This window comes from Lissotriton helveticus, chromosome 4_1 (assembly GCF_964261635.1).
Source record: "Lissotriton helveticus chromosome 4_1, aLisHel1.1, whole genome shotgun sequence".
In the NCBI taxonomy this organism is placed as follows: domain Eukaryota; kingdom Metazoa; phylum Chordata; class Amphibia; order Caudata; family Salamandridae; genus Lissotriton; species Lissotriton helveticus.
In genome coordinates, this window is record NC_136063.1 from 2,090,494,458 (window position 1) to 2,090,506,619 (window position 12,162).

Here is a 12,162-nt window from a genome sequence, read left to right on the forward strand (position 1 = left end):
TTGGGGGATCATAAGGATGGGATGAGACAAGGAAAGGAGACAGGTGAAGGGGAGGAAAGGAGACACAGCAGAGAGATGAGAAGAACTGTGCCCGATGTCCGGCTGGGTAGGTGATGGTCGAGGGGGTGAGCCCAGGCCAATCTCCTCTATAGATGTCTAGCAGCTCCACCGGGCATCAGCCATGTAGCTCAGGTGTCAGCGGTCAGGATAAATAAAGATAACAGTTTTGCAAAGTTACATTAGATACAGTAGCCTAGTCAATCATAAAATAACACGTCCCAATAGAGGATGGGGGGAAAGGGAAGGGGAGTTGAAAAAAAAGGGGCTGGGAAGCAGGTCAAATCTGGCAGACCGGCAGTGGAGGAACAGTACATCATGAAGGCGCAAAAAGAGTGAAAGGGACAATAGCACAGGTGGAGTCACAAAGTCATTAAGTCCAGCGCCAAATTCAATCACCGCATTGGGTTACCTCGGTAAAGTTGGGGGACCATAAGGAGGGGGTGAGACAAGGGAGCCTCATAAGTGGAAAATCAAGTCTGGAGGGGAGAGAGTGTCCAAGTGGGGGCCATCTCAGGGCAAAGGACGGGCAGGCGGCCAAAGGCGTGGACCAGCGATAAGCAGTGATTGAGGAACCGGTCAAAGGCAATCAAGGTGGAGTGCCCGGAGCCACAGTCCCCAAAAACCTCGGCACATAATGGCAGACTCCCAGCTCACCATAAAATGAGCGCCCCCAAAAAAATCAGAGGAGCAAAAATCAACCTCCAGGAGCAGGACTGGTTGGGGAAGGCAGGCGCAGGAGCAAGAGGAACGAAGGCTGCTGGAAATCGGTACCACCTGGACCAACGTCTCTCAGGTCGCCAAGAGAAGTTCGGCAGAGTAAACCCGACCCTGTCTGCTGTAGAGGCGGGGGAAATCTGAGTCGGGGGCCCTGACTGCAGCCTTCCTCAATTTCTGAGCAACATGCCCACAAATTCAAATATATGCACACCTAATTAGAGCCGGTTCTGTACTTCACACTAAACAAAGGCCCATATTCTGGCGGGAAACAGTAAATAAATCATCCAAGAAAGAATCTATGGAACCCTTACTCCATTTTTACCTATGTGCCTGGTCCTAAATTAGTAAGTCACTATTTTATAGAACCAATATCAGGAAGAGCCTTCTCTGTGAACCCCCATTCCCAGCTTAAAAACAAGGGGTTGTGGTCACTAAGCTGATAGCAGCTAGTCCCATAGTGCAACACTTGATGAATTAGGGGTGCAGAGAGAACTATATAATCAATTATAATGTTGGCACCTCGTTCTGTGAACGTAGCAACATCTATGTCCATTCTATGAACCACCAGGTATTCCAAATTAAAATCAGCAATGGTATTATCCAAAAATCCATCCCTGAGTATTTCGAGACACCCACAAAATCTACACTATGGGGTCGATTAGGATGGCGGACGGAAATGGCTACTGTCCGCCATGGTGGGGGAAATTTTACTCCCGCCCGCGCCGCGGAGATTCCGCGTTTGGGATTAGGATAATCATGTCACAAAAACTCCGACCGCGGCGGACGGATCATAACCAACACCGTCCGCGGTGGACGGAACACATTCAACTCCGTCCGCGGCAGACGGAGTCCAATGAACAACCACTGCCGCGGACGGAAATGACCGCGGAAAATAACACATGTACCGCCATACCTGTGAATACTCCATGGCCGCAATTAGGATTAATCCGCCCGGACCACGGAACTCACAGCCATCCACGTCCGCGGCGGAAAGAATGCTACGATAACCACAGCATCACTGCGGAAGGCCAACACACACAACATCCCTAGCGGCAAACAAATGTCAGGAAGTCTACCGCTAGTCCAAAGCAAACATACCAACATTGACAACGCCCCCCAACATCAAGCACAAGCCGCCATGACACGTCCCAATTATCCAATAATGCACACTAGTCAACACGCCCACCTACCACCTGACTGCCAACAACCATTGAGACACGACTATAAAATGACACACACACGCTACCACAATCCTTTGCATCACAGCATTGCTGCTAGCAAGAGGCCAAAATTGAGATACTGCAAACTCACATAGAAGACACACAACCACTACCCTACCACACCCACCACACAAACACCCACCACACAAATCCTACACATCACACACCACACACCTGCACCCCCCAACTCACTCAACTCACACACTGAGCACCACACACCATGGCACCCAAAAAAAAAAAAAATTCACGGAGACAGAGTTGAGGGTAATGGTAGATGAAATACTCCGTGTTGAGCCCCACATCTTCGGGGCCCAAGTCCAGCAGACGTCCGTGGCGCAAAAGAACCACATGTGGGACAGGATCGTCACTCGGGTGAATGCCTCGGGGACTGTGCCGAGGACGAAGCATGACATTCAGAGGCGGTGGCATGACCTGAAGACCAGGGTCAAGGGCATCCGAGCTAAAAACTTTGCCAGAGCCAATCATACTGGCGGTGGCACACCCCCGGAGCCCATACCCTACACCGATTGGGAGGAGAAGGTGCTGGTGATACTACACCCAGAGAGCCTAGACGGACTTGACGAAGGAGAAGAGACTGGTGAGTACAAACCAAGCACCACGATCAGCACGACATGGTCAGGCTCACACAACTGAGAAGAAACATCTCCTACGCCCCAACCCATGCACGTTGGACACTAACTCACTAACATGTCCATGGCTCCCAACAGGCCCCCATGCTCACGCGGAGGGTGGTGGTGGTGGTGGCGGTGGAGGGTGGGGTGTGTGAGAGGCCCAAACTACAACTCCCAACAGGCCCCCATGCACACGGGGAGGGTGCTGGTGGTGGTGGTGGTGGAGGGTGGGGTGTGTGAGAGGCCCAAACTACAACTCCCAACAGGCCCCCATGCTCACGGGGAGGGTGGTGGTGGTGGTGGTGGTGGAGGGCGGGGTGTGTGAGAGGCCCAAACTACAACTCCCAACAGGCCCCCATGCTCACGGGGAGGGTGGTGGTGGTGGTGGTGGTGGAGGGCGGGGTGTGTGAGAGGCCCAAACTACAACTCCCAACAGGCCCCCATACACACGGGGAGGGTGGTGGTGGTGGTGGTGGTGGAGGGTGGGGTGTGTGAGAGGCCCAAACTACAACTCCCAACAGGCTCCCATGCTCACGGGGAGGGTGGTGGTGGTGGTGGTGGTGGTGGTGGAGGGTGGGGTGTGTGAGAGGCCCAAACTACAACTCCCAACAGGCCCCCATGCTCACGGGGAGGGTGCTGGTGGTGGTGGTGGTGGAGGGCGGGGTGTGTGAGAGGCCCAAACTACAACTCCCAACAGGCCCCGATGCTCACGGGGAGGGTGGTGGTGGTGGTGGTGGAGGGTGGGGTGTGTGAGAGGCCCAAACTACAACTCCCAACAGGCCCCCATGCTCACGGGGAGGGTGCTGGTGGTGGTGGTGGTGGAGGGCGGGGTGTGTGAGAGGCCCAAACTACAACTCCGACCAGGCCCCCATGCTCACGGGGAGGGTGGTGGTGGTGGTGGTGGTGGTGGAGGGTGGGGTGTGTGAGAGGCCCAAACTACAACTCCCAACAGGCCCCCATGCTCACGGGGAGGGTGGTGGTGGTGGTGGTGGTGGAGGGTGGGGTGTGTGAGAGGCCCAAACTACAACTCCCAACAGGCCCCCATGCTCACGGGGAGGGTGCTGGTGGTGGTGGTGGTGGAGGACGGGGTGTGTGAGAGGCCCAAACTACAACTCCCAACAGGCCCCCATGCTCACGGGGAGGGTGGTGGTGGTGGTGGTGGTGGTGGTGGTGGAGGGTGGGGTGTGTGAGAGGCCCAAACTACAACTCCCAACAGGCCCCCATGCTCACGGGGAGGGTGGTGGTGGTGGTGGAGGGCGGGGTGTGTGAGAGGCCCAAACTACAACTCCCAACAGGCCCCCATGCTCACGGGGAGGGTGCTGGTGGTGGTGGTGTCGGTGGAGGGTGGGGTGTGTGCGACAGGAAACAGAAATGTCTAAAAATTAACATAACCATGTAATGTCCACATCACTGACCAGCTCTATCTTGTCCCTCAGGTGATCGTCAACTGACTGGGGAAACAAGTACCCGGCCGCCAGCCTCGCCTCCCACACCTACAGAACTCTCTGGTGACGAGGACACAGGCAGCTCCAGTGCGGAGGATGGAGCGGGACCAAGCACGCAGCCAGGGCCATCTGGCTCACAGGGACTCCCGGGACCGACCAACGTCGCAACTGTGACTCCAGCGACACCTGTCTCTGTGATCTGCACAGTCCCCACCACCACCAGTACCACCAGTACCACCAGTACCACCAGTACCACCAGCACCACCAGCACCACGACTCCTGCCGGTGCCACCCAGCATAACCCAGCGCACAACGCTGGTCCATCGGCCCCACACACAAGCAGGGTGAGTGGGCCACAAACACAGGCAACGGGACAGCAGCCAATCAGGCGAGCCACACACCGCCGTGCAGAGGAAGGACAGCTACCCCAGCCAGTGGCACAGTCCCTACAAGCCCTTGCCAGGTGCCAGGCGTCATACGACCGGTCCCAGGCAAACGCAGATCGTGCACACCAGGACTCAGTGGACAACACCAACATCCAGCGCGAAATCTGTGGCATCCTTGGCCAGATGTTGCAGATCATGGGCCAGCAGGCAACGATGTGGAGGGAATGGGTTGCCCGGAACAACCCCCCCCCCCACCAAGTGTCGTAGCGCCACCGCCACCGTCACCTCCGCCTCCACCGCCACCTCCGCCTCCACCGCCACCGTCACCTCCGCCTCCACCGCCGCCACCACCACCTGTGCCCCTGGCGACGGATGTGGCCCTTCAACAACCTGCCCTCCCAGCTGACTCTGTTCCACCTCAGAGACGGAGGGGCCGGCCGAGGCAGGAAGTGGCTGAGAGCAGTGTTGAAGCGCCATCCACACGCTCCAAGAGGGGACGACCATGACAATGTCACAGCCTGTGCCAGACATTCACCCAGCTAAGTATTCTGTCCCACAGACAATCATTCCCACTGGTCTGCTGGACTACCCTGACACCCCACAATGTGGTGTCAGCACGGACATTTCATCTGCCATTACCTTCAACTCCAACTCCCTCCACCCCACTTACTTGTAAATATTCACCAGCACAGAAGCACAACCTGTAAATAAATAGCACCTACTCACACAATGATGTTTTGCCTCCATGTTTATTCACATGATTGCCTTCAGAAACAGACGTAAACAGGTTCAGGGATGACAGTCGTACATGATCATGGCGCTGCGGGAGTGACCTAGAGAAAATCAGAGACAGCAAACACACGTCAGGAAACAGATTCACACACATCACAACACAATGCACAGCAACATTACACAAACGACAACCATCACAAAAGCATGGGATGAGAGCACACACATCATGGAGACTTGTATGTCCAAAGAAATGAAGACACACATAAGCAACCATCAGAAACAAGAACACCCAGCTGATTAACCCCACATCCACACAACACCAGCAAACATACATGAGGCATTGTCAACCGCCACTAGAGGTAGTTACTCACATTCAAGGGAAGTAGCGATCTATGAGTTGGCGCCTCTGGTCCACACCTTCCTCCTCACCACTATCCTCATCAGTCGACATGGGAGGCCGAGGAACTCCTTCGTCTTCAGGGTCCAACAGCAGTTCAATGTCATTGCGTACTGCCAGGTTGTGGAGCATGCAGCAGGCAATCACGATCCTGCATACTTTTCCTGGTGAGTAAGGCAGGGCCCCTCCGGTCTTATCGAGGCACCGAAACCGAGACTTTAGCAGTCCAAAGGTACGTTCGATGACTCTCCGTGTCCTTCCATGTGCATCATTGTACCGCATTTCACCCGCTGTTCTCGGATTACGTAGGGGACTGAGGAGCCAGGGCCGGTTTGGGTAAGCCGAGTCGCCTATGTAGGGGGATGACAGAGACAAACATCACAACAAGATATGGTGGGTACCCCATGCAACACAGAGATCACAAGAGTCCCCACTGCACACTCACCAACAAGCCACGCTTGACCGGGTCGCAGATTAGCCATGAGTCGTGGGACATTGCTGCTCCGCATGATGTGGGCGTCATGTGCAGATCCTGGAAATCTTGCACACACATGTGAGATGATGTTGTTTGCCAGGCACACCACCTGCACGTTCAGCGAATGGAAGTGTTTGCGATTCCTGAACACTTGTTCCCGTGCCCGTGGTGGAATGATTGCGATGTGTGTGCCATCAATTGAGCCCACAACGTGAGGTATGTGGCCCAGTGCATAGAAATCAGCTTTGACAGCTGGCAACTCTTCCGGACGTGGGAAATGTATGTAGTCATCCTTGTACAGCATCATAGCTGTTAAGACATCCCGAAGAACCGTGCTGAACATGGCCTGTGACATCCCCCCGGCATGTCCAACTGTGTACTGAAATGTGCCAGTAGCAAAGAAATGGAGTACCGCCATGACCTTTGCAGTGGGTGTAATCGACCCAGGATACGTCCTACGTGGCTGCAGATGAGGAGACAATTGAGCCACAAGCTCCAGCAACCGACGTCGATCCAGCCGGAATTTCCGAATCACCTCCTCGTCAACCATATCCTCCAGCACAGTGTATGGCCGATGCACATTTGTAGCCCTCCTGTGTGGGAGAGAGATGTAACTTAGGTCAACTTGCAAACGACGCATACGTGTACAACTCCATCACATGTGAACCTTACTGACAATACTTCAGTCTGCACCCTAATGTTTAGTAGCCACATCACAGACACACATGCAACTGCATGCACACTAACGATAATTATACACACGCCATGTCATCAAGCACAAATGCCAACACCAATAATGATGTACATACGGTAATTACATGCATGGTGACACAACGTACAAAACACATACACGGAATGCATGTGTACCACCACCACTGTAGTCACCTCGCCAGAACAAGACACAGACAACAGATGCATAATTTGGGCACACAGCCGTGATGTACTGTGTAGTTGTGAAGATGTAAGAACGTATGTAGGGTCACACCCGACGTCAACACGTACAAATGCACATCTGTTGCCCATTGTGTGCCGACCGATGGGCATTGCATGGACACACATGCTACATTGTATGACATATGACCTTTCCCTATCACGCTCACATCCCTCATGACGCAACTGCACACAACACATCACGGTGCAGCGTCTGACAAGATAACATAATTGGCGCCGCTATGGCGCTGCTCAACTTCCGCTACTTCCCAAAGGCCATACGCGGCCAGCGGCCCTCTTCCCATTGGCTGCATGTGCGGGGACCGTCACGGGCACACATCGGCAACCGCACGTGCAAGCCTCAGGCACGGATGCTTCAGTTGCAACAATGTACTATCACTGGCGCCTCCATGGCGGTGCACGTACTCAGCGGGGGAGGTGCAGGCCTATACACCCTGTAGATGTACGCAATGGACATGCCAGTTCATGACCCCCCTTACAGTCACCTTGCATCATCCACCGTACACCGGCCGGAGCGGCCGGGCCTAGTGTGGTAAATAAATAATTAATTACCGGTACTATTTTTCAGGATACTCATACAAATAGATAGCTCAATAAATAAGAGTCAAGATACGAGGTAGCTGGAGTGTACAGGCTTTAATTAAGCATAAAAGGACTGGAACAGGACAGCCTGCATGGGAATGAGATGGCAGGGCCCGGCAGCTGCCGGGGCAGGATCTGGGAATGGCTAGCAAACTTTAATAACAGTGCACAATATTTATAGTTAAATAAATACATTGTATTCAATACAGTAGGCGTAGCAGTAGGCGGAGTTTGTAGCAGTCGCGAAAGATAAGGCATAAAGTGGGTGTAACAAGAGGTGTGTACAGGGCGTATACATAGACATGTGATGCAAACGTAACAGAATATGTCATAAATGGGGCGGAAACATGGAGGGGGCTACCTGAGCAGCTGGGACCTCTAACCTAGTGGTGCGCACAAACTGGCAATGACGTGTTACTAGGGAGAACTGGGGGGCTATGACTTCTGCGCTAGAAGAGGAGACGAAAGTCTGGAGTGTCAGAGCGACTTGTACCTAAAGCCTATCTAGTATTTCGTGTTTAGAGAACATGTTGATAGAATCCAAAAGTTATCAGGGTAAAGGCTAACAGACACTAAGACTGGGGCATGCATTATTCTACATATAGTGTGTGTGCGAGGAATATTAAATGAATAATAATACAGTATTTCTCTTACATGGAGACATAAAGGCTAGACCATGACGGAAACTATTGATGCGATTCAGTAGCTTAGGAATGCAGAGAAGGAGGGCTGGACTGATAACTAGAATCATAACACACTCTTGGCAGACTGGGAGGCAGAGCCAGGCCGAGCCGGGCACTGCGAGGCATGAAAGTGAGCTAAGGGTCAGGGATACAGGTGGGGGCTGTATCGCTCCTCGGAGAGGGTTCAGGAGACAGGAGCTGAATCTGAGTCCGGGCCCTTTTGAGGCCTAGAAACGGGGACAATTCAATGAATTAACGTGCACACTGTAAAACGTGGCAACGTAGCTTTACATAGGCCTAATATTCGTTGTATTCACGAAGACTGGAAACTGGCATACTAGAGATGGACACAACTGTAATTGCGTCTTTAATCGATCAGAAGGGAATACATGCATATCGATCATGCACATATGACATAACATGGGGAACACGTAGGCACATATAACATGGCAAAATTTACTTTTCCACATTCCCTCCTTGTGCCCTACGTTTCCATCAGGAAACATCTATATTCATGATACCATCTATCATTTCATATATCATCATTTGCTCGTCTCGAATTGTCTTGGAACGGGACTTAGGACTAGGAATACAAGAGGTAGCGCACATGCCGCAAATCGCAGGGCCACATTGTATACAGAGGCAGCAACTGAAAATGATCATTACTGCAATACCTAGAAATGACAATACTTTCCATCCCCAGGCAGATATGATACTCCAGAGCCAACCGGACCATGTCCAGGTGCCTGGATTCTGGTGTAACTGATGGGCAATTTTATGAAGTCTGGTTATAGCTGAATAAACAGACGGCGCGTTATTAGGAATGAAAATGCAGCAACTAGATCCGATGACTCTACATGCTCCTCCTCTATCGGCCAGTATGACGTCAAGAACGAGACGATTTTGGAGCACGACAAATCTCATAGCTGATTGCTCTTCGGTTAAGTTACCTAGAGCAGAAGTAGTCTCATTCACTACTGCTTCAAGGGTTCTGGTTAGTCTACGTATTAACTTACTATTCTGGACAGGTCCTATAAAGAAGAAAAAACCTTTATTGAAATCTGTATATTGTTCTAGAGCAGTTTCAGTTTGATCGACAATTGGGGACTCGATCTCCCTTCTATGTCTGACGTGTACTAGATGTGTGTTTCTGTGATAATCAGATGGGGCTAGAAAAACTGGTGGCAGTAGGAAGGCAATGTAACATGTTCCATCCCAATCGAGGGGCAGACGAACATATGCGGTCTGACCACAAACAAAATAAGAATGACGTGAAGCTTTGAAAATAGATTTCCCACTGTCACTATACTCGACAGTAGTAGTACAATCACTATGTCCTACATGTGCGGAACCATTATTTCGGACACATAATTCGCCTTTGACTGGTAGTACTGAAATAGCAGGTAAGTCTGGAGTAGTATCGGACTGAACATTCAGGACCATGAAATTCGAAGAATAATTACCTAAATTATATACTTCATTTTCTAGATCTAACCCTGTTCTATGGGAGAGACCTTGCTTGTCTGGGAAACATGTTCTATTCAGAAGGGACATATCAGTTGAGGATGACGTTAAAGTGGACCATGCTCCACACGAACCATTATGTGAAAATGGATAGGGAAAGAGTGGCAGAACTCCCTTCGGTGTCTGGAAAGGGGGGAGTCGACCACACACCCAACAATTAGTGGCATTGCTGGTCTGGTGTGAATAGTGTAACATTCTGATGAATGTATTATTTCTCATAGCAAGACGATAGGATAACTCGTGAGGAGGCAGATCACTAAATGTGTGCTCTACTGTAGCATTAGAAAACGTATTTACATGAGAAATTGGAAAACATAAATGCAATGCATAACTTGTGCAGGTAACCATCAAACTTAAGAATAATAGAAAACTTAGAAAAACGATACATCGGATAGAGTTTTGACTAACTCTCTCACTATGGGGGTCTATCTCATACATGTCAGATACCTATCTAACCGTTTCACCCGAGAGGGACTTAGACAATTAAACTGGCTGACTTATTTTACTAGACCGGAGCTTTAATTTATACTCCTGCTGCAGAGTTTTCTCTAACAGAGGAACTTTCAGTTCTGGATTTGTGTTAATGTCTGATTTAGAGTCTGGATTCAGGCAGTCTTTAGAGATGGAACAGTCCTTGGCAAAAGTTTTATCACAGAGTTCATGAAATTTCTTGACATGCGACAGATGGACCCAACCCTTGCGGCCTTCCAACTTCACGGCCGTACGGGTGGTCAGAAGGACTAGTCTCAGCTCCTTCCAGCGAGGCTCCAGCGGACTTGAACGATCAAAATTCCGGACCAACACGAGGTCGCCTGGAATGACCTCATGCGGTTTCACTTCAGTATTGTCTGGAAATGCAGCGGCAACCTGTGAACGACAAGAGTGTAGGGCAGACATCAAGGAAGCTAGGTAATCTGTCAGCATATTACTGGAAACATCTGTAATACTGCGGGGTCTAGGTGTACCCCACATGTTTGGGGGGCGGCCGAATATGACCTCATAAGGGGACAGACCTGATCTGGAGTGTGCGACCATGCGCATAAAGAATAAAGCAACTGGCAGGGCAACTAGCCAGTCTACACCTTTCTCTTTGCATACTTTGGCAATACGGATTTTCAGGGTCTGATTATGTCTCTCTACGAGACCGGCTGCTTCTGGATGGCGCACACAATGGAACTTCCACTGGTACCCTAACAAAAGGGAAACATGCTTCATTAACTCAGATGAGAATGGCTGGCCGTTATCAGAATACACGACCCTAGGGAGTCCATAACGGGGGAAGAATTCACGAACCAGCTGCTTGGCAGTGGTCGCGGCTGTGTAATCTGGAACTGGATATGCTTCTGTCCACCTGGACAAAGCGCATACAACTACAAGAACATACTTGAAACCTCGACATCGCTCCATCTGAATATAATCCATCTGGAGGACTTCAAAAGGGTGGTCAGGGGGCTGGAATCCACCTTGTTCCACCGGGACACTTTTACCTGGATTGAACTGGCAACATATCATACAGGTACGGACTTTCTGCTTGGCTGCAGCTCGTAAGTGCTTGTTGAACCAAAGGTTCTGTATACTATCTAACATGGCTTTTTCTCCTAGATGTGCTGGACTATGTGCGGTATTAATAATGACTTGAACCATAGAGTCGGGGAGAAACCATGTGGCTTTTCCCTTCGTCACCCATCCCTGATCTGTCTGGACCCCTCCTTGTTCGGACCATTTCTTTATTTCTTCGGGAGTAGCATGTAACTGTATGTCTATGACATCTTGTGTAGGGTCCTTAACTGTCATACAAGTAGTCTGTTCTGGAATGGATGTCTGTGTCTTGTTAACTGGAAGGTCTGGTGTCTGAGCTGTAAGCTTGGCTGTTCGATCGGCTAGATCATTACCTTGGGAAATGTATTGCATCTAACAGAGCTTGAATGAGGAGACCATGCTGAATCTTGGTTCCATGAGAAGTCATGAAACCTCTCTCCTGCCAGAGCACTCCGAAGTCGTGTACAACTCCGAATGTGTAACGTGAGTCTGTATATATGTTTACTTTCAGGTCCTTGGCACGTATGCAGGCTTGGGTCAGAGCAACTAGCTCTGCTGCTTGAGCAGACAGGGTGTCAATACGGTGTGTTTCAATAACTTCAGTTTCAGTAGTCACTGCATACGCGGCTACTAGATCTCCTGTACTTGTTCTCATACATGAACCATCCACATAAAGTGTCAGGTCGGGATTAGGTAATGCAATGTCTGTCAGGTCTTGTCTTGGCTTAGTCATGGTGTTAACAACTTCCACACAGTCATGTGTGACAGGATTTGAAGTAACTGACGGTAACAGAGTAGCAGGATTTAAAACGTTGCAGC